The following is a 27,720-nucleotide window of genomic DNA, read 5'->3' on the forward strand; positions in this document are numbered from 1 at the left end:
AGTTCCCCATAATATCTGTTTAGCCTTCCTCAAAAGTAATTTACTCTAGGCCCTGAAACTATTTTGTTTTGTGCCTTTAATTTAAAAATTTTTTTTACGAGGCAGATACCTCTGTACTAATATAGAATAGTCTCCAAGATACAGTGATAAAAACAAAATGGAGAACAGTTTGCAGCATATGCTATTTTTTTTTAATTGGAGAGAGAATACACATATACTTTTGTGTGTGTGTGTTAATTTGTTATGTGCATGGACTGCTTAAGGATATGTAAGAAACCATTAGGAGTGATTGCCTTTGGGTGGTAACGTTGGGAATGCACATGGTAAATATTTAGTTTTTACTGTATACTCTTTAGTATAGCTTATTTTTTTTTTACTTTGTGGAGATATTACCATATATATATGTGTGTGTATATGTATTTACATATATATATATATATATCAGGAAAAAGGATTTTTATATTTTTACAAATATATTCAGGAAAAACGCATACGCTCTTTTTGGACAACTGCATCATTGGCAAAGTTCTGCTGCTTTTCATGTGCTTTCAAGGCAAGTCCAATCTACGTCTTGAAAACTGTTTCCTGCAATTCTGCCTTGCTTTCAAATCCTTTTGATTGCCTTACCTCAATATATTTTTGGACGATAGTTATCACTTATAACCCTGCAGGTTTGTGAATTGCAGTGCCCCTGAGCTCCATTTTTCAACTCGCTTTTTTGGGAGCTGGCCGCAAATCTGCAGGATCGCTTCAGACTCTATTCTGGTTCCAGGGAGCAAGTTGAACCTTTGGTTAATTCTTCTTCCTGATTGGAAATTAGAGTGACATATGCTTGTCCGAACACCTAGAGCTGGTCTCTCATCGGATCCCCCTCTTCCCGTTCATCCTCTGGACAAATTGCAAACTGTACGAAACAGGAGGTTAAAAGTGCTGATTCTCCAAGTGGGGAGATTGTTAGTAAAATGGCTGGAATGGCGAACCCGAGCACCAGGAGATGAATAGATGAGGTGCGTCTTAGAAACCTTTCCTGATCACACGGTGTACCATCCTCTGGGTTTCCCATGCATGTTTTAGCTGTAGGAAGATTCCCCTGAATCTGGAGATTTGGGACCCATGGAATGGGTACCACGCAGTATTACTTTAAAGGGTCTGCATTTGCTCACCCAAACTCACCAATCCTCTCAGCCCCAAGAGTGTCCAGCCTATGTCTCATCCAGCTGTGGGTCTAGATGTGGTCAATCCAGGTTGCATCACAGCCCCTGAATGAATTTTGTAAGAATTTTTCTCACTTTCACTGTCCTTGTTTTTGTTTTTGTTTGTATTTTATTTTTATAGTGGGGTTTAGCTGATTTTCAATGCTGTGTTCATGCCGCTGTACACCCACTTCATTTACTTACAGAGAGATATCAATATACACGTTTTAAGATTCTTACTACTCAGATATATTCTTCTCCAGTGAATAGGGTGTGTTGAGTCCAGTTCATTGAGCAATGAGTAGGTCTTTTCCGTTACATATTTGGTTTATCGAACGGTATCTGTGCTAATTTCAAACTCTTCTTTTATGCAGCACCTCACCTCACCTTTCCCCTTAAGCAGCCATAAGTGTGTTTTCTAAACGTGTGACTCTGTTCTGTTTTATAATTCAGTTCATGTGTAGCAATTTTTAGATTCCCCCTCTAAGTGATATCTTATGATAAGTTTCTTTTTCTGTCTGACTTATTTCACTTAGAATCATTGTACCTAAATCCACTCATTATGCTGCTACTGGCCTTATGACATTGATTTCATGGCTGAGTGATATTCCGTTGTACGTAAGTACCACAACTTCTTTATCCATTTTTCTCTTTCCTGGGATATTTAAGGTGTACCCAAGTCGAGGTTCTTGTAAACAGAGCAGCACTAAACTTGGGGTGCCTGTGTCCTGTCGATTTTTGGTTTTCCCAAGATATATGCCCATGAGTGGAAGTGCCCTATGCTCTGTAGCTCTGTTTTTTAGATATTTCAGGAAACACCATACACTTCTGCAGAGTGGCCATTGGCAATTTACATCCCCCCCATCAGTGTAACAAGGCTCCCTTTTCTCCATGGCCTGTCCTGCATTTGTGGTTTTTACACTTTTCCAGGATGGCCCTTTTGACCAGTGTGAAGTGAGACTTCTTTGTAGTGCTGATTTGCATTGCCTGCTTGTTTGGTTGGCCGAAAAGCGCGTATGCGATTTTTCTGAATGTATTTAGGAAAAACACATATGCCCTTTTTGGCCAACTGTATCACTGGCGAAGTTCTGCCACTTTTCATGTGCTTTGAAGGCGAGTCCAATCTACGTCTTGAAAACTGTTTCCTGCAATTATGCCTTGCTTTCAGATCTTTTTGGTTGCCTTACCTCCATATATTTTTGGACGATAGTTGTCCTTTATAACTCTGCAGGTTTGTGAATTGCAGTGCCCCTGAGCTCCATTTTTCAACTCGCTTTTTTGTGCACTGGCCGCAAAACTGCAGGATTGCTTCAGGTCTTATTCTGGTTCCGGTGGGGCAGGCTGAGCCTTTGGTTAATTCTTCTTCCTGATTGGAAATTAGAGTGACATGTGCTTGTCCAAACACCTAGAGCTAGTCTCTCATTGGTTCCCCCTCTTCCCAATCATCCTCCGGACAAATTGCAAACTGTACGAAACAGGAGTTTAAAGGTGCTGATTCTCCAAGTGGGGAGCTTGTTAGGAAAGAGGTTGGAGGGGTGAACCCGACTACCAGGATATGAGGAGATGACGTGTCTTTTCCAAACTCTTCCTGATCAAACGGTGTACCATCTTTTGGGTGTCACAGGCATGTTTTAGCTGTAGGAAGAATCCCCTGCATGTAAGGAGAACACGGGAGATTTTTCCAAATCAGTGTCTCCCGGAAACACAAACTGGGAAATTTTTAAGCTACGGGTATGTGTATGTTCATTAAAGGCCTTGGGCAGTAGGCAGATTCCAAGCTTTAGATGATTGAAGTCTTCAGGGTCAGAAGCGCTCACCATCGGCCTCCTTTATGTTTCGTTTTATCTGTCATTGATAGATGATGTAGATATAGATATCTATTGTTTTTCAGAATATTTCCCCTTATAGGTTATTACAAAATATTGAGTGTAGTTCCCTGGGCTATACAGTAGTTCCTTGTTGATGATCTATTTTATACATAGCAGTGTGTATGTGTTTATCCCAAACTCTTAATTTATCCCTCCTCCCGCGTTTCCCCTTTGGTAATAATAAATTATAAGATTTTATACTTCTCAGAAATGGGGGAGCTGAAAGAGAGATATCATATTCAATGGAAAAGCATTCAAAACAAGATTGAAGCTTCAGCCAAGATTATTAGATGTACATCCTTGGAAAGAAATCACTTCATTTCTCTAATGTTGACCTGACAGATAAGACAAACCCCTCCACTGAACTTGCTTATAGTAAAGTTATGGAAACATCAAATGGAAGTGTTAGAAACATCTTATTTTACACGAGCCTTATACACTGCTCTATGTTAATAACAGTTTGGCTCACACATCTATTCATTGAAGTTACAATGTTCTCAATTTCTGTTACTGATCCTCCAGAGTGGGTCCCAACAAGGGTCCCCCTGCCCAGCGTCATTGGAGTCAACAGAACGAGACTGAGTTTGGTTCAGAAGCAAAGGAAAACTTTATATTTTGATCAGAGAATGGAGAGGTGAGAGCATGCGCTCCCCCGCGGGCTGTGGGCCGGGCTGCTGTGTAGAGATCCCGGCAGCGTCAGCGGGAGGGAGGGGGCGGAGCTCTCGAGGGGCGGGTTGGCTGGAGCTCAGGCTCTATGTCGCGGAGTCTGCATGGGGCCCCGCGAGCTGAGGTGTCGGCCCAGCCATTTTGCACTAGGAAATCGGCTCTGCAGTGCCAGGTGTGAGGCCTCTGCCTGCGGAACTTTAGGAGCAAGTGAAATTAGGCAAAGCACAAAGGAAAAAAAGGTTAGACTTTACTTTATTGCCCAGATTCTATTTTTATCTCCAGGAATTTTTCATGGGCTTTGCCGGTGGCAAACTCCTCCTCTGCCTTTTGTCCCGTTCCTCATTCTTGGGGCGCTGAGGGTGCAGACCCCTCTTCTGTAAATGCTTCGTGCTGAGTTGGGAGTCCTCATACCTGGCGGGGAGGGGCAGAACTTCTCCTCAGCAGCCTCCAGGTGAGGTTGATTGTCCCCAGGGCTCCTGCCTCACTGTTCGTCCGCCTGAGCACCAGCATTGGAAGTGTTATAAATTCTAACGACCTTTAAGGGTCCAGGAAAGAGATGTGCAGAGACGCTAGAGTGGCGGTTTTACCCCGGCCCCACATTTGTTCGGCCACCTTAGGCTGACGGTTTCTGCCAGCCTAGATGCTCTGACCCGTAGTCTGTGCTTTCTTCATTTAGGCCACTGAATTAACTTAAAAACAGAACCAGGTGTCAGAGCCCTGCCTGGTCAACTCACAGACAGTCCAAGGCCGGTGGTGATCCAGGACCATGATGGCCACTGAGTCAACGGACTTTTGAAGTAGCTAGGAGTCCAGCCAGTCTCATTGGCCACCATCACCGTGGTGTCTGGTGGCTTTCCTATGGTGACAGCGTGATATACAGTTCCCCCGCCAAGCTTATTAGCTCCCCTCTGGATGCAGTAAGTCCTGCAAGCAGTAGTCTGCTCTTTTGGGGCACACTCTTGTTGTTTTCCGGAAGAGAAGCTCCAGGTCGAGTGATGCTCACACGAGTCGTCATGGGGGCCCCCAGTTGTCTCTCTGGAGGTTGGAGCTTGAGGGCCTCCTCACTCGAGGTCAGCGTGCCCACGGAGCGACCCCTGCAACTTCAAGGCAAGGTAGGTGGTTAGGATCACCACGTGGGGTCCTTTTCCCTTAGCAGGCAGCTGACCTTGCGGGCTGCTGATTTACAGGTTTTTAGATACCACCAGTATCCTGGCTGGATGGGGCGGCGGGCCCAGCTCTTGGTTACCGTAGTTTCTTCTACCTGGAGGGCATTCTTGAGTTGTTCCATTTCAAGTGGTCCGAGTTTTTGCACTAATACTCCAAGGGCAATTCACCTTCTACCGGGAATGTAAAGGTCAAAGGGTTTAGCTAAATTTGGGAGGGCCAGGGCCAGGGCCTGAATTAACTGCTCATTCCATTCTTGAAAGGCCGCTTCTGGATTCTATTCAAAAGGATCATCATCTTTTCCTTTCAATGTTTCATATAGAGGCCCAGCTATTAGACTGCAGTTAGGGATCCAGATGCAGCAATCCCCGGCCTCTCCAGGAACCCTTAAGCTGTCTTCTTGTTTTAGGAAGGGTAAGGCTGCAAATGGTTTCTTCCCTTTCCTGAGATGCACTTCATCGACCTTCTGTGAGAATGAAGCCCAGGCAGGTCACCTTAGTCTGTGATATTTGAGCCTTTTTCTTGGACACCTTCTATCCTTTATTGGCTGCGTAGTTCAGAGACCTCCTTAGTAGGGCTGGTGATCAGAATGTTGTCTGCATATTGAAGGAGGGTTTCCTTCTCCAGAGGTAGATCTTTTAGGTCTTTAGCTAAAGTTTCCCTGAAGATGGTGGGGGAATTTTTGAACCCTTGTGGTAGGACGGCCCAGCAGTATTCTTTTTGTTGTATGTTGAGTCCTGCCAGTCAAAAGCTAAAGTTTCTTGTGACTCTAGGACTAATGGAATACAGAAGAAGGCATCTTTTAAGTCTAATACAGAATAACAGGTGCAAGTGGAGAGTCAAATGACAAGCATTGTGTAGGAATTAGGAACTACTCGATATATATCCTCGGTGGCTTCACGGACTGTCCTGATGTCCTTTACCAGGTAACCAGCAGCCCACAGGCTCTCGTGGTCAGTCCCCTCCTAGGATATGGAGCTCAACTGGGCTGGCACCCAGCAGCCCATGGGGCTCTCATGGGCAGGGCCCTTCCAGGATACGGAGCTCGCCTGAGCAGGTACCCCAGCAGGGGTGGGAACACAGGAACCATGCACATAGCCTTCATTGCAGAGCACCCCCAGCTCACCTGTTGGTCAGAGCTGACCCAGAGCACCGCAGAGCAGGGCTTGAACTAACAAAACAGCAGCTCCAACAGGTCTGTGACCCTGGGTTTCACTCTGTGTGGCCTCACTCCGCCTGGTCTTCCAGAGGCTTCCACTGCAGCTGGGGCACCAGGCCTATGTCTCCACCCACCACCCCTCCTCTGCTTGACTCCTGGCTTCTTCTCATTAGGAGAGGGTTTTCTTGAATTGTCTCCCACTCATGGACCAGATAAAATGATTAGAAAACAAGCCAGAGCTGCAGCCCCTTGTCTATCCTGACTCTCAGAACTTGTTCCTTCGACCTGGCCAGTGCAGCAAGGCCCATTTTCTGCAACTATGAGCCCTTGATGGGTGAGGATTGGCTGACCTGGCGGGCCAGCCCTCCCCAGGTGTGCCTGGGTTGAGGTCAATATAAAGACCCCCCCCTAGGCAGCCAGATCCCCTGCAGCTGTGCCTGACGCCATATTCTCTGTCCCGTCAGCAGTCTGTGGGCTGGGCTGGTGGGAGGGAGTGAGGGACCACGGCTTTGTGGGTGGCCCAGTGTGAGTGGGGCTCTCCTGGACTTTCTTCAGGAGTTGCCAGTCTGCCATCTGCTAAAGAAGACGATGTGTGGAGCTCCCCTTGTGGCGCAGTGGTTGAGAGTTCGCCTGCCGATGCAGGGGATACGGGTTCGTGCCCCGGTATGGGAAGATCCCACATGCCGCGGAGCGGCTGGGCCCGTGAGCCGTGGCCGCTAAGCCTGCGCGTCTGGAACCTGTGCTCCGCAACGAGAGAGGCCACAACAGTGAGAGGTCCACGTACCAAAAAAAAAAAAAAAGAAGACGGTGTGTTACCAATACCTGCCGTTGGAACTTCTCCCCGGGCAGAGGTGAGGAAGGAAAAAAGCAGTGGGGGCCAGGACAGGAGGGTTACCTCAGGCAGGGAAATGGAAAGCTTCCAGAAGAGCGCCCAGGGCCAGTACCATCCTGGCTGGCCTGCAGGCACCAACTTGGGCCTGCGTGCTGTCGCTGGTGTGACTCCAAGCCCTTTTCCTCTAGGTTTTAAAGTCTTTGCACACATTCAGGTGTTTTACCTGGGAAGGGTGGGAACAGTTTAGCAGCAGCTGGCCTGGGGCTCAGCTCACGTTTACTCAGAGACGCCTCCTCGCAGTCCCCCAGCTTTGCAATGAGAACGCTCCTTGCGGGGGTGCTGCTGGCTGCATGGGAGACGATTCCCCACCTCTGACCAACTTCAAAATTGTTTACCACTGGAGCAAGTGTCCTGATAGGGTTTTCGTCTTTATAACTGGTGGGTTCTGTTTTTTTTTTTTTTCTTTTTTTGGTTCAAGGTAGGTTTTATTCCTTTTTTTGTATTTATAGATATAAGCATAGAAATAATTCATATAAATATGTCTATGGGAAGAGAAGAACTTTTTCTTTCTATTTTTTTAAATTTTCAATCTTATTTTATTTATTTTTTTATACAGCAGGTTCTTATTAGTTATCTATTTTATACATATTAGTGTATATATGTCAATCCTAGTCTCCCTATTCATCCCACCCCCCCCAGCCACTTTCCCTGCTTGGTGTCCATACGTTTATTCTCTACATCTGTGTCTCTATTTCTGCCCTGCAAACCAGTTTATCTTACCATTTTTCTAGGTTCCACATATATGTGTTAATATACGATATTTGATTTTCTCTTTCTGAATTACTTCACTCTGTATGACAGTCTCTAGATCCATACACCTGTCTACAAATGACCCAATTTTGCTCCCTTTTATGGCTGAGTAATACTCCATTGTATATATGTACCACATCTTCTTTATCCATTCGTCTGTCGATGGGCATTTAGGTTGCTTCCATGACCTGGCTATTGTGAATAGTGCTGCAATGAACATTGCGGTGAATATATCTTTTTGAATTATGGTGTTCTCTGGGTATATGCGGGATTGCAGGGTCATATGGTAATTCTATTTTTAGTTTTTTAAAGAACCTCCATACTGTTCTCCATAGTGACTGTATCAATTTACATTCCCAACAACAGTGCAAGAGGGTTCCCTTTTCTACACACCCTCTCCAGAATTGACTGTTTGTAGATTTCCTTATGATGCCCATTCTAACTGGTGAGGTGATACCTCATTGTAGTTTTGATTTGCATTTCTCTAATAATTAGTGATGTTGAGCAGCTTTTCATGTGCTTCTTGGCCTCTGTATGTCTTCTTTGGAGAAATGTCTATTAAGGTCTTCTGCCCATTTTTGGATGGGGTTTTTGTTTTTTAATGTTGAGCTGCATGAGCTGTTTATATATTTTTGAGATTAATCCTTTGTCCGTTGATTCATTTGCACATATTTTTTCCCATTCTGAGGGTTGCCTTTTCATCTTGTTTATCTTTTCCTTTGCTGTGCAAAAGCTTTGAAGTTTCATTAGGTCCCATTTGTTTATTTTTGTTTTTATTTCCATTACTCTAGGAGGTGGATCAAGAAAGATCTTGCTGTGATTTATGTTAAAGAGTGTTCTTCCTATGTTTTCCTCTAAGAGTTTTATAGTGTCCAGTCTTACATTTAGGTCTCTAATCAATTTTGAGTTTATTTTTGTGTGTGGTGTTAGGGAGTGTTCTAATTTCATTCTTTTCCATGTAGCTGTCCAGTTTTCCCAGCACCACTTATTGAAGAGACTGTCTTTTCTCTATTGTATATCCTTGCCTCTTTTGTCATAGATTAACTGACCATAGGTGCATGGGTTTATCTCTGGGCTTCCTATCTTTTTCCATTGATCTATATTTCTGTTTTTGTGCCAGTACCATATTGTCTTGATTACTGTAGCTTTGTAGTATACTATGAAGTCAGGGAGTCTGATTCCTCCAGCTCTGCTTTTTTCCCCCAAGACTGCTTTGGTTATTTGGGGTCTTTTGTGTCTCCATACAAATTTTAAGATTTTTTTGTTCTAGTTCTGTAAAAAAATGCCATTGTTAATTTGATAGGGATTACACTGAATCTATAGATTGCTTTGGGTAGTACAGTCATTTTCACAATATTTATTCTTCCAATCCAAGAACATGGTATATCTCTCCATCTGTTGGTATCATTTTTACTTTCTTTCATCAGTGTGTTATAGTTTTCTGCATATAGGTCTTTTGTCTCCGTAGGTAGGTTATTCTAAGGTATTTTATTCTTTTTGTTGCAATGGTAAATGGGAGTGTTTCCTTAATTTCTCTTTCAGATTTTTCATCATTAGTATATAGGAATGCAGTAGATTTCTGTGCATTAATTTTGTATCCTGCAACTTTACCAAATTCATTGGTTAGTTCTAATAGTTTTCTAGTAGCATCTTTAGGATTCTCTATGTATGGTATCATGTCATCTGCTAACAGTGACAGTTTTACTTCTTCTTTTCCAATTATTATTCCTTTTATTTCTTTTTCTTCTCTGATTGCCACGTCTAGGACTTCCAAAACTATGTTGAATAATAGTGGGGAGAGTGGACTTCCTTGTCTTGTTCCTGATCTTAGAGGAAATGCTTTCAGTTTCTCACCATTGAGAATGATGTTTGCTGTGTGTTTGTCATATATGGCTTTTATCATGTTGAGGTAGGTTCCCTCTATGCCCACTTCCTGGAGAGTTTTTATCATAAATGGGTGTTGAATTTTGTCAAAAGCTTTTTCTGCATCTATTGAGATGATCATCTGGTTTTTCTTCTTCAATTTTTTAATATGGTGTATCACACTGAATGATTAGTGTATATTGAAGAATCCTTGCATACCTGGGATGAATCCTACTTGATCATGGTGTATGATCCTCTTAATGTGTTGTTGGATTCTATTTGCTGGTATTTTGTTGAGGATTTTTGCATCTATATTCATCAGTGATATTGGTCTGTAATTTTCTTTTTTTGTAGTATCTTTGTCTGGTTTTGGTATCAGGGTGATGGTGGCCTCATAGAATGAGTTTGGGAGTGTTCCTTCTTCTACAATTTTTTGGAATAGTTTGAGAAGGATGGGTCTTAGCTCTTCTCTAAATGCTTGATAGAATTCACCTATGAAGCCATCTGGTCCAGGTCTTTTGTTTGTTGGAATATTTTTAATCACAGTTTCAATTTCATTACTTGTGATTGGTCTCTTCATATTTTCTATTTCTTCATGGTTCAGTCTTGGAAGGTTATACCTTTCTAGGAATTTGTCCATTTCTTCCAGGTTGTCCATCTGATTGGCATAGCTTGAAGTAGTCTCTTAGGATGCTTTGTATTTCTGCAGTGTCTGTTGTAACTTCTCCTTTTTCATTTTTAACTTTATTGATTTGAGTCCTCTCCCTCTTTTTTCCTGATGAGTCTGGCTAATGGTTTATCAATTTTGTGTATCTTCTCAAAGAAGCAGCTTTTAGTTTTATTGACCTTTGCTATTGTTTTCTTTGTTTCTATTTCATTTATTTCTGCTCTGATTTTTATGATTTCTTTCCTTCTGCTAACTTTGGGTTCTTTTTTTTTTTGTTCTTTTTTCTCTAGTTTCCTTAGGTGTAAGGTTAGATTGTTTATTTGAGATTTTTCTTGTTTCTTGAGGTAGGCTTATAGAGCTATAAATTTCCCTCTTAGAACTGCTTTGGCTGCATCCCATAGGTTTTGGATCATTGTGTTTTCATTGTCATTTGTCTCTAGGTAGTTTTTGATTTCCACTTTGATTTCTTCAGTGATCTCTTGGTTATTTAGTAACATATTGTTTAGCCTCCATGTGTTTGTGTTTTTTACATTTTTTTCCCTGTAATTCATGCCTAATCTCATAGCATTGTGGTCTAAAAAGATGCTTGATATGATTTCAATTTTCTTAAATTTACTGAGGCTTGATTTGTTAGCCAAGATGTGATCTATCCTGGAGAATGTTCCGTGTGCAAGCATTTGAGAAGAAATGTAATCTGCTGTTTTTGGATGGAATTTCCTATAACTAGCAATTAACTCTATCTGGTCTGTTGTGTCTTTTAAAACTTCTGTTTCCTTATTTATTTTCATTTTGGATGATCCGTCCACTGGTGTAAGTGAGGTGTTAAATTCCCCCTCTATTATTGTGTTACTGTCAATTTCTTCTTTTATAGCTGTTAGCAGTTGCCTTATGTATTGAGATGCTCCTATGTTGGGTGCATATATATTTATTTATATTCGTTTTTTTATTTATTTTATTTTTTTAATTTTTATTTATTTTTATTTTTTATTCTTTTTTATTTATTTATATATTTATATTCTTGGATTGATCCCTTGATCATTATGTAGTGTCCTTCCTTGTCTCTTGTAACATTCTTTATTTTAAAGTCTATATTATCTGATATGAGTATTGCTACACCAGCTTTCTTTTGGTTTCCATTTGTATGGAATATCTTTTTCCATCCCCTCACTTTCAGTCTGTATATGTCCCTACATCTGAAGTGGTTCTCTTGTAGACCACATATATATGGGTCTTGTTTTTGTATCCATTCAGCAAGCCTGTGTCTTTTGGTTGGAGCATGTAATCCATTCACGTTTAAGGTAATATCGATATGTATGTTCCTATTACCATTTTCTTAATTGTTATGGGTTTGTTTTTGTAGGTCCTTTTCCTCTCTTGTGTTTCCCACTTAGAGAAGTTCTTTTAGCATTTGTTGTAGAGCTGGTTTGGTGGTGCTGAACTCTCTTAGCTTTTGCTTGTCTGTAAAGCTTTTGATTTCTCCGTCGAATCTGAATGAGATCCTTGCCAGGTAGAGTACTCTTGGTGTAGTTTCTTCCCTTTCATCACTTTAAATATACCATGCCACTCCCTTCTAGCTTGTAAAGTTTCTGCTGGGAAATCAGCTGTTCCCTTGTCTTTTATTTGTCATTTTTCCCTTGTTGCTTTCAGTAATTTTTCATTGTCTTTAAATTTTGTCCATTTGATTATTATGTGTCTCGGCATGTTTCTCCTTTGGCTTATCCTGCCTGGGACTCTCTGCACTTCCTGTAGTTTGGTGGCTGTTTCCTTTCCCATCTTAGGGAAGTTTTCGAAAATAATCTCTTCAAATATTTTCTCAGGTCCTTTCTCTTCTCTTTCTGGGAACTCTATAATGCGAATGTTGTTGCGTTTAATGTAGCCCCAGAGGTCTCTTAGGCTGTCTTCATTTCTTTTCATTCTATTTTCTTTTTTCTGTTCCATGGGAGCGAATTCCACCATTCTGTCTCCAGGTCACTTATCTGTTCTTCTGCCTCAGTTATTCTGCTATTGATTCCATCTAGTGTATTTTTCATTTCAGTTATTGTATTGTTCATGTCCATTTGTTTGTTCTTTAATTCTTCTAGGCGTTTCTTTTTTAATTCTTCAAGGTATTTGTTAAACATTTCTTGCATCTTCTTAATTTTTGTCCTCATTCTTTTTCCAAGGCCCTGGATCATTTTCACTATCATTGTTCTGAATTCTGAAAGGTTTCCCACTTTTGAATTTTTTGGTCATTTTCGACCCCAGGATTTTTTTTAAGGGCAGGTGTCGTTTACAGGCCTGCAAATATTGTTAATATTAAGTGACCATTAGCACTGGGTTTAAAGCTGCTATTGTGAGAAACGGCCACAAGGTGGCAGCCTTTCTCCATTCCCAAATCTGGTTACTAGGGCAGTAGACCTTTCCTGGAAGTTGTGTTTCTAGGTTGTAAATTAGAATGGAAATTGCCAGGGAAAACCTCCATAAGTTTATGTCTCAGTACTTCTTGTTCTAATTTATTTTTACTAATCAGGGTAATTATTAGAATATTATTTGTACTAAGTGTACACAATCTGTTTCATTTGTACATTTTATATATATATATATATATATATATATATATATTCATGGACAGATCCTCTTCTCATGTAAATTAATATACAGTGATCTGTACCCCTGCGTTGGTATATGGTCGGTCTTTTTGATATACGTATTTAATATGTATTGGTATAGGTTTGGTAACCCTAATCTTAATTTATCCATTACTCCCACCTTTCGTTTCAGATAACCAGAGTTTGTTTTCTGAGTCTGTGTCTTCTCTGTGGAAATAAGTTCATTTGTGTCAGTTGTTAGATAACACCTAGAAGTGATATCATAAGCTATTTGTCTTTTGCTTTCCGACTTACCTCATGTGTTGTGATTATCTCCAGGCTCATCTGTGGTGCCTCAAAGAGCAGTGCTTCATTGTTTTCCATGGTTAATATTCCATTGTGTACATGGACCACTTCTTCTTTGCCCATTCAACTGTTGATGGACATTTTGGTTGCTTCCACGTCTTGGCTTTTGTGAATATTGCTGCAGTGCACCTTTGCCAGCCTGTGTCTTCTTGACTCTGGTCTTAGGTGAAAGGCCAGCGGTGGACCTGCTGGATTGAATGGTACCTCAATTTTTACTTTGAAATGCAGTTCTTTTCTGTTCTCATTATTGGCTCTTACCACTTTACATCTCACCAGCAGTTAGAGTTCTCTAAAACCTCTTCAGCATTTATTGTTTGTAGACTTTTTGCTGGTGGTCATTCGCCTGGTGTGTGTTGAAACCTTTTCGTAGATTAGATTTGCATGAGTCTAATAATTCCTGATGTTGACCTTTTATCCATTTTCCTTTTTATTTTTTTAATCAGTGTGTAAAACTTACCTCTCATACGATCTTCTTGAAAATTTTCCTCTCTTTTGAGTTTTTTTCACTACTCCCTACCTCAGAACATTTTTTTGAGGGCAGGTGTCCTTTACAGCCCTGAGTCCTTGTGAATATTAAGTGACCATTAGCTGTGATTTAAAGGCGATCTTGTGGGAAACGGCCACAAGGTGGCAAAATTTCTACATTTACAACTCAGGGGAGTTGGGCAACAGAGTCTTCCTGGAAATTGTGTTAGCAGGCTGTGAATTAGAGTGGAATGTACGAAGGCAAACCCCCGACAGCTTATACCTCCTTACTTCTTGTTTGTTTTTTCAATTTCATTTTTATTTTTTATCAGAGCAAATTCGATAAAAATGTTGTGTATGTTCCAGGTGTACAGAATCTGTTTCATTATATCTATGTATTCATCTTTGGATCCTTTCCCATGGACGTTTTTACAGAGTGTTGAGTGGACCTCTCTTGATATTCCATATGTCTTTGGTGATTATATGTTTCATATGTATTAGTATAGTTCTGTCACCCCCATATCCTAATTTATCCATTCCTCCCCCCTTTCCATTTGGTTCAACATAATTTTGATTTGTTAATCCATGAGTGTCCTTTTCTTGGAAATAAGTTCATGGGTATCAATTTTTAGGTAACACCTATAAGTGATATCAAAGGATATCTTTCTTTCGGTTTCTTTCTTACTCCAAGTTGTATGATTATATCTAGGTCCTTCTGTGGTGGTGCAAACAGCACTGTTTCATGCTTTTCCATGGCTAATATTCCATTTTGTCCATGGACCAGTTCTTCTTGCTTCATTCATCTGTTGATGGATATTCTGGTTTCTGGTTGCCTCCAAGTCTTGGCTGTGGTAAATATTACTGCAGTGTAGGATTGCCAGCCTGTGTGTTTTGGATTCTGGTCTTCTCAGGTGATAGGCACAGCAGTGGGCCTACCAGATCATATGGTAGCTCAATTTTTACCTTGAAACTCACATTCATTCTGTTCTAACTACTGGCTGTTACCAGTTTACAACCCACCAGCAGCTAGAGGGTCCACAGTTCTCTAAAACCCCTTCATCATGTATTGTTTGTGTACTGTTTTGCTGATGATCATTCTGACTGTTGTGAGGTGAACGTTTTTATAGATTGGTTTTGCATGTCTTTATTAATTTCTGATGTTGAGCATTTTTCCATGCCCTTTTTTTGGTGAAAGAAAAAAAAAAAAGAAAGAAAAGACAAAATGTGTGTAAAATGTGCCTCTTGAAATGGTCTTTTTTAAAGGTTGCCCTCTTTTGAATTTTTTGGTCAATTTTCGACCCCAGAATTTTTTTGAGGGCAGGTGTCATTTACAGGCCTGCAGTTAAGTTGAATTTTAACTGACCATTAGCACTGGGTTTAAAACTGCTGTTGCAGGAAGGCCAAAATGCTTCAGGATTTCTCCATTCTCAAATCTGGTTACTAGGTCAACAGAGCCTTCCTGGAAGCTGTGTTCCAGGGTTGTAAGTTAGAATGGAATGAGCCAGGAAGAACCCCTATAATTGTATGCCTCATTACTTCTTGTTCGTTTTTTTAATATAATTTTTATTTTTACCACAGCAAATTTGATTATAATGTTTTGTTCTAGGTGTGCAAGATGTGTTTGTTTTACACCTATACATATATGTATTCATCTTGGGCTCCATTTGCCGTGTAGGTTATGACACAGTATTGAGTAGTCTTCTTTTGGAATTATGTAGGTCTTTGGTGATTATAAATTTCACATGTGTTTGTATATCTCCGTTAACCCTGATATCCTAATGTATCCAGTCTTCACACCTTTCAATTGGTTAACCATAAGTTTGTTTAATAAATCTGTGATTCCTGTTATCGGTGGAAATATCTTCATTGGTATCAATTTTTAGGTAACACCTATAATTGATATCAGTGGATATGTGTCTTTCACTTTCTGACTTACTTCCAGTTGTGAGACTACCTCCAGAGTCATTTATGGTTCTGCAAACTGCATTTTTTCATTTTTTTTCCATGCCTAATATTCCATCTGTACACGTACCTGTTCTTCTTTGTCCATTCATCTCTTGGTGGACTTTTTGGTTGTTTCCATGTCGTGGCTATTGTAATACTGCTGCAGTGCAGTTTTGCCTGCCTGTGTCTTTCCATGTCTGTCTTCCTAGGTTACCGGCCAAAGAGTGGTCCTGCGGGATCATATGGTATCTCAATGTTTACCTTTTAAAGGCAGCTCCGTTCTGATTTCATTAGCGGCACTTACCAGTTTACGAGCCACTTAAAGTTGAGAGTATGCATATCTTCACAACCTCTTCAGAATTTATTGTTTGTATATTTTTGCTGATGGTTATTCTGACCGGTGTGAGCTGATACCTTTTTGTGGCTGGATTTGCATATGTCTAATAATTCCTTATATTAAGCTTATAGCCATGTACGGTTTTTTTTGTTTGTTTTTTAAAGAGTGAGTACAGCTTACCTATTCAAATCGTTTCTTGAAGTATGTGCCATAGTTTGAATTTTTTTGGCCATTACCTCTCTCAACACATTTTGTTGACAGGTGTCATTTATAGCCCTGCAGTACTTGTGAATATGAAGTGACCTTTAGCACAGGTTTTAAAGCTGCTGTTGCGGCAGTCGGCCACAGGGCGGCAGCATTTCTACATTGCCTACTCTAGTTACTAGGGAAACAGTACCTTCTGGGAAGTAGTGTTCCTTGGTTGTAAATTAGAGTGGAATGTGCCCGGATAAACACACAAACCTTATGTCTCCTCAGTTATGTTTGTTTTTTATATTGAATGTATATTTTTTATCGGAGTAATACTCCATTGTGTACACGGACCACTTCTTCTTTGTGCTTTCATCTGTTGATGGACATTTTGGTTGTTCCAAGTCTTGGCTATGGTAAATAGTGCTGCAGTGTAGGATTGTCAGCCTGTGTCTTTTTGACTGTGGTCTTCTCAGGTGATAGGCCCAGTAGTTGGCCTCCCAGATCATATGGTAGCTCAATTTTTACCTTTAAACGCACCTCCTTTCTGTTCTCACTACTGGCTGTTACCATTTGACATCCCACTAGCAGCTAGAGGGTACACAGTTCCCTAAAACCCCTTGAGCACTTATTGTTTAGAGATATTTTGCTGATGATCATTCTGACTGTTGTCAGGTAAAAGTGTTTGTAGATTGTATTTGCATGTCTTTTTAAATTCTTGATGTTGAGCTTTTTCCATGGCCTCTTTTGTTAAACTAAAAAAAAAAAGAAAGAAAAGAAAAAATGTGAGTTAAATATGCCTCTTGAAATTGTCTTCTTGAAAGGTTTCCCTCTTTTGAATTTTTTCGTCGATATTTGAACAGAGGATTCTTTTTGAGGGCAGGTGTCATTTACAGAGCTGCAATTCTTGTGAATATTAAGTGACCCTTAGCATTGTGTTTTAAGCTGTTTTTGCAGGAGATGGTCACAAGGCTGTGTCATTTCTCCATTCCCAAATCTGGTTACTATGGCAAAAGAGCCTTCCTGGGTGTAATGTTCCAACTTGTAAATTAGAATGAAATGTGCCAGGAAAAAAACCTGTAAGTTTATGTCTCATTACTTCTTGTTGGTTTTCTTAATTTAATTTTTATTTGTTATCACAGCAAATTTGATTCCAATGTTTTGTTTGTTCTAGGTGTGTAAGATGTGGTTCTTTTACATGTAAACATATATCTATTCATCTTCGGATCCATTTTCCATGTGGGTTATGACATAATGTTGAGTACTCTTCTCTTGGTATTCCGTAGACCTTTGGTGCTTATATATTTCACATGTGTTGGTATATCTCTGTTTACCGCAATATCCTAATTTATCCAATCCTCACACCTTTCCATTTGGTTAACCATACGTTTGTTGATCGAATCTTTGATTGCCTTTCTCTGTGAAAAAATCTTCACTGGTATCAATTTTTAGGTAACACCATTAAGTGATACTATAGGATATGTGTCCTTCGCTTTCTGACTTCAAGTTGTGATTACCTCTAGACCCATCTATGGTGCTGCAAACAGCATTGTTTCATCTTTTTCCTTGGCTAGCATTCCATCTGTACATGTACCAGTTCTTCTTTTCCATTTATCTTTTGATGGACTTTTTGGTAGCTTCCATGTCTTGGCTATTGCAATACTGCTGCAGTGCAGTTTTCCTGCTTGTGTCTTTCTAATTGTCTTCTTAGCTCATAGGCCCAGGAGTTTGCCTGCTGAATCCTATGGTAACTCAATGTGTACCTATTAAAGGCACCTCCAGGGCTTCCCTGGTGGCGCAGTGGTTGAGAGTCTGCCTGCCGATGCAGGGGATACGGGTTCGTGCCCCGGTTCGGGAAGATCCCACATGCCGCGGAGCGGCTGGGCCCGTGAGTCATGGCCGCTGAGCCTGCGCGTCCGGAGCCTGTGCTCCACAATGGGGGAGGCCACAACAGTGAGAGGCCCGCATACCGCAAAAAAAAAAAAAAAAAAAAAAGGCACCTCCATTCTGTTTTCATTAGTGGCTCTTAACCAGTTTAGTCCCACTTAGAGATGAGGGTACGCATTTCTCCACATCCCCTTCAGCATTTATTGTTTGCAGAATTCTTGATGATGGTCAGTCTGACCGGTGTGAGCTGATATGTTTTTGTAGACTGGATTTGCATGTCTTTAATAATTCCTAATGATGAGCATTTTTCCATGCCTTTTTTTGTTGTTGTTAAAAAAAAGTGTGAGGAAAATATACGTCTTGAAATTGTCTTCTTGAAACCTTGCCCTCTTTTGAATTTTTTGGTCGATTTTCGACCCCAGAACTTTTTTTGAGGGCGCGTGTCACTTAACAGGCTTGCAATTGTTGTTAATATTTAGTGACCATTAGCACTGGGTTGAAAGCTGCTGTTGTGGGAAACGGCCACACGGCGGCAGCGTTTCTCCATTCCCAAATCTAGGGAATGAGAAACGGGCAGCAGAGCTGCCTGGAAGTCCTGTTCCTTGGTTGTAAATTAGAATGGAATGTGCCAGGGAAAAACCCCATAAGTTTATGTCTCAGTACATCTTCTTCCTTGTTATAAATTAACTTTTTTAATCAGAGTAATGATTAGAATATCATTTGTTCTAGGTGTACACAATCTGGTTCATTTGTACATTATATATATCTATTCATGTACAGATCCTCTTTCCACGCAAATTAATACGGAGTCTTCAGTAGACCTCCCTTGGTATATGGTCGGTCTTTTTGATATATGTATTTAATATGTATTGGAATACGGATGGCAACCCTAATCTTAATTTGTCCATTGCTCCCACCTTTCCTTTTAGATAACCATAGTTTGTTTTCTAAGTCTGTGAGTGTCTTTCTCTGTGGAAATAAGTTCATTTGTGTCAGTTGTTAGATAACACCTAGAAGCGATATCATAAGGTATTTGTCTTTTGCTTTCCGACTTACCTCATGTGTTGTGATTATCTCCAGGCTCATCTGTGGTGCCTCAAAGAGCAGTGCTTCATTGTTTTCCATGGCTAATATTCCATTGTGTACATGGACCACTTCTTCTTTGCCCATTCATCTGTTGATGGACGTTTTGGTTGCTTCCATGTCTTGACTTTTGTGCATATTGCTGCAGTGCACCTTTGCCAGCCTGTGTCTTCTCGACTCTGGTCAACTCAGGTGAAGGGCCCAGCGGTGGGCCTGCTGGATTGAATGGTACCTCAATTTTTACTTTGAAACGCAGTTCCTTTCTGTTCTCATTACTGGCTCTTAACCACTTTACATCTCACCAGCAGCCAGAGGGTACACAGTTCTCTAAAACCTCTTCAGCATTTACTGTTTGTAGACATTTTGCTGATGGTCATTCGACTGGTGTTTGTTGAAACCTTTTCATAGATTAGATTTGCATGAGTCTAATAATTCCTGCTGTTGACCTTTTATCCATTTTCTTTTTTTTTTAATCAGTGTGTAAAACTTACCTCTCATACGATCTTGAAAATTTTGCTCTCCTTTGAGTTTTTTTCGCCATTCCCTACCTCAGAACATTTTTGGGGGGCAGGTGGCCTTTATAGCCCTGAGTCCTTGTGAATATTAAGTGACCATTAGCTGTGGTTTAAAGCCACTCTTGTGAGAAACGGCCACAAGGTGGCAAAATTTCTACATTTACAACTCAGGGAGTTGGGCAACAGAGCCTTCCTGGAAATCGTGTTAGTAGGCTGTAAATTAGAGTGGAATGTACCAAGGCAACCCCCCAACAGCTTATTATCTCCTTACTTCTTGTTTGTTTTTTCAATTTCATTTTTATTTTTTATCAGAGCAAATTCGATAAAAATGTTGTGTATGTTCCAGGTGTACAGAATCTGTTTCATTATATCTATGTATTCATCTTTGGATCCTTTCCCATGGACGTTTTTACAGAGTGTTGAGTGGACCTCTCTTGATATTCCATATGTCTTTGGTGATTATATGTTTCATATGTATTAGTATAGTTCTGTCACCCCCATATCCTAATTTATCCATTCCTCCCCCCTTTCCATTTGGTTCAACATAATTTTGATTTGTTAATCCATGAGTGTCCTTTTCTTGGAAATAAGTTCATGGGTATCAATTTTTAGGTAACACCTATAAGTGATATCAAAGGATATCTTTCTTTCGGTTTCTTTCTTACTTCAAGTTGTATGATTATATCTAGGTCCTTCTGTGGTGGTGCAAACAGCACTGTTTCATGCTTTTCCATGGCTAATATTCCATTTTGTACATGGACCAGTTCTTCTTGCTTCGTTCATCTGTTGATGGATATTCTGGTTTCTGGTTGCCTCCAAGTCTTGGCTGTGGTAAATATTACTGCAGTGTAGGATTGCCAGCCTGTGTGTTTTGGATTCTGGTCTTCTCAGGTGATAGGCACAGCAGTGGGCCTACCAGATCATATGGTAGCTCAATTTTTACCTAGAAACTCACATTCATTCTGTTCTAACTACTGGCTGTTACCAGTTTACAACCCACCAGCAGCTAGAGGGTCCACAGTTCTCTAAAACCCCTTCATCATGTATTGTTTGTGTACTGTTTTGCTGATGATCATTCTGACTGTTGTGAGGTGAACGTTTTTATAGATTGGTTTTGCATGTCTTTATTAATTTCTGATGTTGAGCATTTTTCCATGCCCTTTTTTTGGTGAAAGAAAAAAAAAAAAGAAAGAAAAGACAAAATGTGTGTAAAATGTGCCTCTTGAAATGGTCTTTTTTAAAGGTTGCCCTCTTTTGAATTTTTTGGTCAATTTTCGACCCCAGAATTTTTTTGAGGGCAGGTGTCATTTACAGGCCTGCAGTTAAGTTGAATTTTAACTGACCATTAGCACTGGGTTTAAAACTGCTGTTGCAGGAAGGCCAAAATGCTTCAGGATTTCTCCATTCTCAAATCTGGTTACTAGGTCACCAGAGCCTTCCTGAAAGCTGTGTTCCAGGGTTGTAAGTTAGAATGGAATGAGCCAGGAAGAACCCCTATAATTGTATGCCTCATTACTTCTTGTTCGTTTTTTTAATATAATTTTTATTTTTACCACAGCAAATTTGATTATAATGTTTTGTTCTAGGTGTGCAAGATGTGTTTGTTTTACACCTATACATATATGTATTCATCTTGGGCTCCATTTGCCGTGTAGGTTATGACACAGTATTGAGTAGTCTTCTTTTGGAATTATGTAGGTCTTTGGTGATTATAAGTTTCACATGTGTTTGTATATCTCCGTTAACCCCGATATCCTAATGTATCCAGTCTTCACACCTTTCAATTGGTTAACCATAAGTTTGTTTAATAAATCTGTGATTCCTGTTATCGGTGGAAATATCTTCATTGGTATCAATTTTTAGGTAACACCTATAATTGATATCAGTGGATATGTGTCTTTCACTTTCTGACTTACTTCCAGTTGTGAGACTACCTCCAGAGTCATCTATGGTTCTGCAAACTGCATTGTTTCATTTTTTTTCCATGCCTAATATTCCATCTGTACACGTACCTGTTCTTCTTTGTCCATTCATCTCTTGGTGGACTTTTTGGTTGTTTCCATGTCGTGGCTATTGTAATACTGCTGCAGTGCAGTTTTGCCTGCCTGTGTCTTTCCATGTCTGTCTTCCTAGGTTACCGGCCAAAGAGTGGTCCTGCGGGATCATATGGTATCTCAATGTTTACCTTTTAAAGGCAGCTCCGTTCTGATTTCATTAGCGGCACTTACCAGTTTACGAGCCACTTAAAGTTGAGAGTATGCATATCTTCACAACCTCTTCAGAATTTATTGTTTGTATATTTTTGCTGATGGTTATTCTGACCGGTGTGAGCTGATACCTTTTTGTGGCTGGATTTGCATATGTCTAATAATTCCTTATATTAAGCTTATAGCCATGTAATTTTTTTGTTTTGTTTTTTAAAGAATGAGTACAGCTTACCTATTCAAATGGTTTCTTGAAGTATGTGCCATGTTTTGAATTTTTTTGGCCATTACCTCTCTCAACACATTTTGTTTTCCCGTGTCATTTATAGCCCTGCAGTCCTTATGAATATGAAGTGTCCTTTAGCGCAGGTTTTAAGGCTGCTGTTGTGGCAATCGGCCACAGGGCGGCAGCATTTCTACATTCCCCACTCTGGTTACTAAGGAAACAGTTTCTTCCTGGAAGTAGTGTTCCTTGGTTGTAAATTAGAGTGGAATGTGCCCGGATAAAGCCCCAAAGCTTATGTCTCCTAACTTATGTTTGTTATTTACATTTAATTTATATTTTTTATCGGAGTAATATTCCATTGTGTACATGGACCACTTCTTTGTGCTTTCATCTGTTGATGGACATTTTGGTTGTTCCAAGCCTTGACTATGGTAAATAGTGCTGCAGTGTAGGATTGTCATCTTGTGTCAGTAAAGATGTTAAATAACTAAATAAGACATTGCCAGAAAAAAACAAATCTGAGAAACAGTTTTTTCCCAGCTGAGTTGCCCTTTGGGAAATACTGAAGAGAATTCTGCAGGCTGAAATGAATTTAATTGAGACATTACCAACTAGCCATATAGAACAGGAAAGGGAAGCTTTATTTTATGTTAGTTTTTGTCTTTATGTAGTAGTTATAACTGTAATTTGTCTACTTTTTTGAAGTAGAGTTGATTTATAATGTTGCATTAGTTTCTAGTATACAGCAAAGTGATTCAGTTATACATATATATATATATTGTTTTTCATATTCTTTTCCATTATAGTTTATTACAAGATATTGAATATAGTTTCCTGTGGTACACAGTATGACCTTCTTGTTTATCTATTTTATATGTAGTAGTTTGTATATACTAATCTCAAACTCCTTATTTATCCCTCATCCCACCACTATTTTTTTAACTTGAATATAACTAACTGATAGCTTCATTCTGTCTTTGATTTGGATCATTAGACCTTCATTGTTATTTAATGACAGTATTATGGGACAAGAGGAAATGACTGCCAAGGGTATATCTCTAAATCAGCATTTGCTAATGAAAATAAAACACTGTCTTTTATTTTCTATCTTCTTTAATATCCTGGAGTATCACCTTTTATAAGAGAGTGGTTATTTTTTCAGGCAGGTGGCATGAATATGTCAGTCCATTCTGGAGTAGGTAACAGAGAAAGAAGGGTGGGAACTATAGTGAAATGAAGAGTGAGGTCCCACCTAAAGCTATCCCCATGCCATTTGTCAAACAAAACATGCCTTCTCGGTGGAATTTGACAAAAAAGCAGGCTAATGTGCTACTCGTATTCAATTCCTAGCCCTTTCATTAAATTACTCCTAATTATTATAGTGGCCAAGACCTTGGAATTTACTACACTTCTGAGGTATTATTTTCACTTTAGTTCTAAGATTATTTTCTGCCTCATGTTGTTAATATATTATGGTATAGCTCCTCTAGTTTTTATTCTCACATTTTCTTCCTTATTTCTGTTCCTAACTTTTTTCTTCCTGTCTTTCTTACTTTCCTGCTGTATCCTTCATTCTCACTCTTGGAATCAATGCAGTCAAGTCATGGTTGTCTAGAATGCAAGGTAGAGTTGGTTCTCTTTCAGTGTCACACTTCAGTGAAATGTCTAGAGTTCTCTTGTTTGCCTTTTAAGTACATTCACCTGCAGTTCAACTTTGGCTATAATTTTTATTTTTCTACATGTTGGTATCAATTGAATTAGGCTAATAGCAGACTATTCTGACCACAGCATTACTAAATATGTGTAGCAGGTGTGTGCATTGGAGCCCAGAAAAGTAGAAAAGAGTAAAAACATAGAACGGTATGAATAAGGAACTATCACTTTGAAATTAGATATAACTAAAGTTTGCATTTATAATTTGTCTGCTAAAATTCATTTAGCTTCTCATGCAAAAATCATGGCTCAGATTCTTCTGAGTCTTCTATGACAACCAAACAAAAAACTCTAGTCATTTTTCAAAAGGAATTAACTGATCTTCTGGATGACCAGTACTAGGTGTGTATCTCATGTTAAAGATGATAGCTGTCTGGTCTTTTACCCTCATTTAGACCTGCTATTGAAATATTTTCATGCCTTCTGTACCACAGAATTATTGCTGTGTAATATAGGATGCCGTAATCTGCCTGCTCTAGGGTGTTAGCAACAGCATAAGAGCAACCTCCTTGGTTTGTCTGTTTTCTGCTAGAGCATGTTGCATCATTACATTGTCAGCTAAGGATATTTCTTAACACATAGCCAAAAGCATATTTTTGCCCATCTCATTGCATTATAAATTAAATGTGTTATTTAGTTGGGGAGGTGAATCTTGTACCATCTGTAGCAACAGGGTGATGGGAATTTTAGTCCCACCCAGAATATTAGTGGTACAGGATTTTTGTCTGTGACATTAAAATTCAGCATCTTTACTAAACCTGACACGCTATGGCCCAAAAGAGGCAGTGAATATTAAATATCTCAAAGAATAGTATTACTACAACCCTTCTGGTGCCCAGAAGCTTTCTGTTTCTTTGCAACCACATAATTATGGCAACCAGTAAAATTTGATACTGAGAAAGGTTGCTTGTTATGACTGGCTCTCTCATCTCCAGATCTCTCAGACTGATACGTGAAATGAGTTTTGTTTCAAAGAGTTAGTGTCATATTAGAACAGACGTTATCAGTCACTTTACTCAGAAGCTTCCTCTCTTTTATCCAGAGAAACCAGAGGAAAATTGTCAGAATGACAATGATTGTCTATATTTAACTTAGAAGAGAACATGTTTTCTGTAAATGTAAATAATGGTCAGAATAATCTGGGATGTATTAGATTACAATTTAGAAGATCTAGAGTCACTTTTTCATCATATCTTTCATCTTGAAATCACTTTCATCATCTGTTCGAGAATTGTCAATGTGGAAAGGAATTATACTGATGAGGTACTGACATTGTAAGTTAGGCTGAGGAGGCCAATGAGCGAAGTCCTTAAGAATTTGGATTTGAATTTCAGCCCTGCCACTTAGAAGTTGTTGAAGTTTCTCTAAAACTATTTCCTCTTCCACCTAGGAATCATAATAGCCCCCCTCCCAGGGTTTTTTGTGAAACACAGGGAGAATGCACCAAAAATGATAAGCATAATGTCTGGCACATAGTAAGCTCTCAATAAATGGCAGTTGCTATTATTGCTAGAAACATGTATAATAAACTCCATGTAGCCAATGATCAGTTATCCCTGCAAAAATGAAATGCAGAATGCTTGGGCTACTGAATTACACCAAATTATTTAACAACACTATATAGAAAATCAAACAACTTTTCTTCAATAATAAGTGTACTACGTCCTTCATTCTTAAATTTTTAAAAAAAAATGTCCTGTTAGCTAAAAGAATTTCACTGGTCCAGTTTTCTTGTCTCCTTTCATTTCCTCTTGCCATCCTTTAATCAAGATACTCATAAGCTCTGACAGTCCAATGTCAGCCGAGATGAGGTGAAAGAAATACAAGGAAATAGCCTGAAGAGTCCATGAACTCAAAACTTGTCCCTGGATAATTAAGAAATGGAAATGAGCATATCTGAAGGATTTCGTTGTGGTTTTCTCTCATTACACTGTTGGAGAGAGTACAGATTTTTTCCCACTAGTGAGATTTTGCCATGGCTGAAGCTGATTTTTGCTATCATGATACCTGGAAACCTAATTCCTGGCTGGACTTTCTCTAAACACCCTTGTTAACATCTCAAACTATTTCCTCTGGAAAGAATGTAAAGCAGATTCAGGTGTTGTATGTATTTACAATTTGAAGGCCCAAACATTTTATTTCAATAGATTTTAAAGGAAAAAGAGAATTACAAACATGTTTTAAAGATCCATCCAAAAACCATTTATTTAGCACAGACTGCTCCAGACTCTGTGCTGGGGTTGGCATTGAGAACACAGCCATAGTGTCAGACCTCAGGGAGCACAGAGGACAATCAAGTGACAGCCCATAAATGCACTATTGCACACAGAGAAACAGAGCTTATAAAATGGGATATGCTCTGTGCTTCTTTCTAAATTAAAGGCAACATATTCAGAGGAGTAATTTTGAAAAAACTACACACACACACACACACACACACACACACACACATACATACATATATGAAGACCTTCAGTACTTTAGATAATTCTATGAAAGTTAAGAACAAACAAGCCATTATATTCCATTCTTCTTTCTCAATTTTTTTTACAAAGAAACTCAGAGAAATATTTTTGTTCTGCTGGTTTAGGAGAGGGTAATTGAATTTTAAGTACCTTTTTCTGCCAGCCTTAAAATCATATCTACCTATGAGAAAATGATTGTCCAATAATAAAAAAGAGAAAGAATGATAAAAGAAATTAGTCAAAACTTTAAGGAAATAAAGGTTTAGATTTTTTTTTTTTTTTAAGTTTTTGGCCGCACCCCCACGGCATGTGGGATGTTAGTTCCCCGACCAGGGACCGAACCCGCACCTCCTGCATTGGAAGGCAAAGTCTTAACCACTGGACCACTGGGGAAGTCCCTAGATTTTTGTTTGATAAGCACCATGTTCCATCTTGATTAATTGACTTTTTATTTTCCCTTATAAAAAACTTCTCTGATTATTACATATGGCTTAATTGTCCTAAAATAATGTCTTTATTGCAATCTTCCCATGAGGGATTGTAGTGTGTTTACCAGACACGGTAGGAAAGGAAAAGGAACTCCACTTATTTCTCAGCCTGGATTTCAGCTCACATTCAAGAATCCCTCTGCTTACCTGGCCACCTTCAACTCGTAAATCCACAGATTTTGATATGGCGATGAGCACTGTGGAGTTTTCAATTGTGTAAAGTGGGAACACAGCCCATTGACATCATGCCCAAGATGGTCAGTACGTGGTAGCTATCAAACAAGGGTTCTTGAAGGAAGAGCTTTGTGTGGCCATCTCTGCGTGTCAGGAAATTCAAGTGTACATTGCAAAGTGATTGCAAGTGATCCTTTACATTGCAAAGGATCTCATTGGCATTTACACAGGTCAACCAGGGCTGGTAGAAGCAGGATCAGGAGAAAGGTGTGTTTACCCTCGTTAACCCTAAAGGCAAAGGACTCAGACCTTGAGTCTTGAGAGAACTAGAGATTCAAACTTATTAGTAAGATTAAGATAACCTAGTAAAGTGAACATCTAGATTTTTCCCAACTAATTGGGGTTATATGTGAGTGTATCTGAGGAAAAGTAAATTTTTATAATAATTATCCTTAGTTGTTCCACAGCACTCTCTTAGTCTTAGGATATACCATTCAATATTTCCCTAGGCAACTCTAAAGCTGTCCTCATTTTTGATAGGTGTATATATACACATACTATAAATAATTTATGTTATATATATAAAACATATATTTAATTTGAATGCACAGTTTTTGACTGTAAAATAAAGAAGACAAACTAGACACGTCAGCTAATGAAACCTGCAATTAAGAAATTTTATGATAGGCCTAATCAAGTGAGTTCATATAGCCCATGTTTCAGAGCAAGAAATTAGTTTCCCTGTGTTTGAAACCTGGTCCTATGAATTAATAACTATGCAACCTTGCCAACATGCCTGAATTCCTCTGAGCTTCAGTTCTTATCAGCTATAAAATCGGATAATAAATAATACTGGACTCATAGAGTTGCTTTGA

General features: G+C 39.4%; 1 pseudogene; it reads left to right on the forward strand.

Annotated features, from left to right (window-relative positions):
* Positions 1–4,740: 4,740 nt before the first annotated feature.
* Positions 4,741–27,720, forward strand: part of LOC136142056 (protein piccolo-like) — a 31,262-nt pseudogene continuing 8,282 nt past the window's right edge.

Source organism: Phocoena phocoena, chromosome 1 (assembly GCF_963924675.1).
Source record: "Phocoena phocoena chromosome 1, mPhoPho1.1, whole genome shotgun sequence".
Lineage (NCBI taxonomy): Eukaryota > Metazoa > Chordata > Mammalia > Artiodactyla > Phocoenidae > Phocoena > Phocoena phocoena.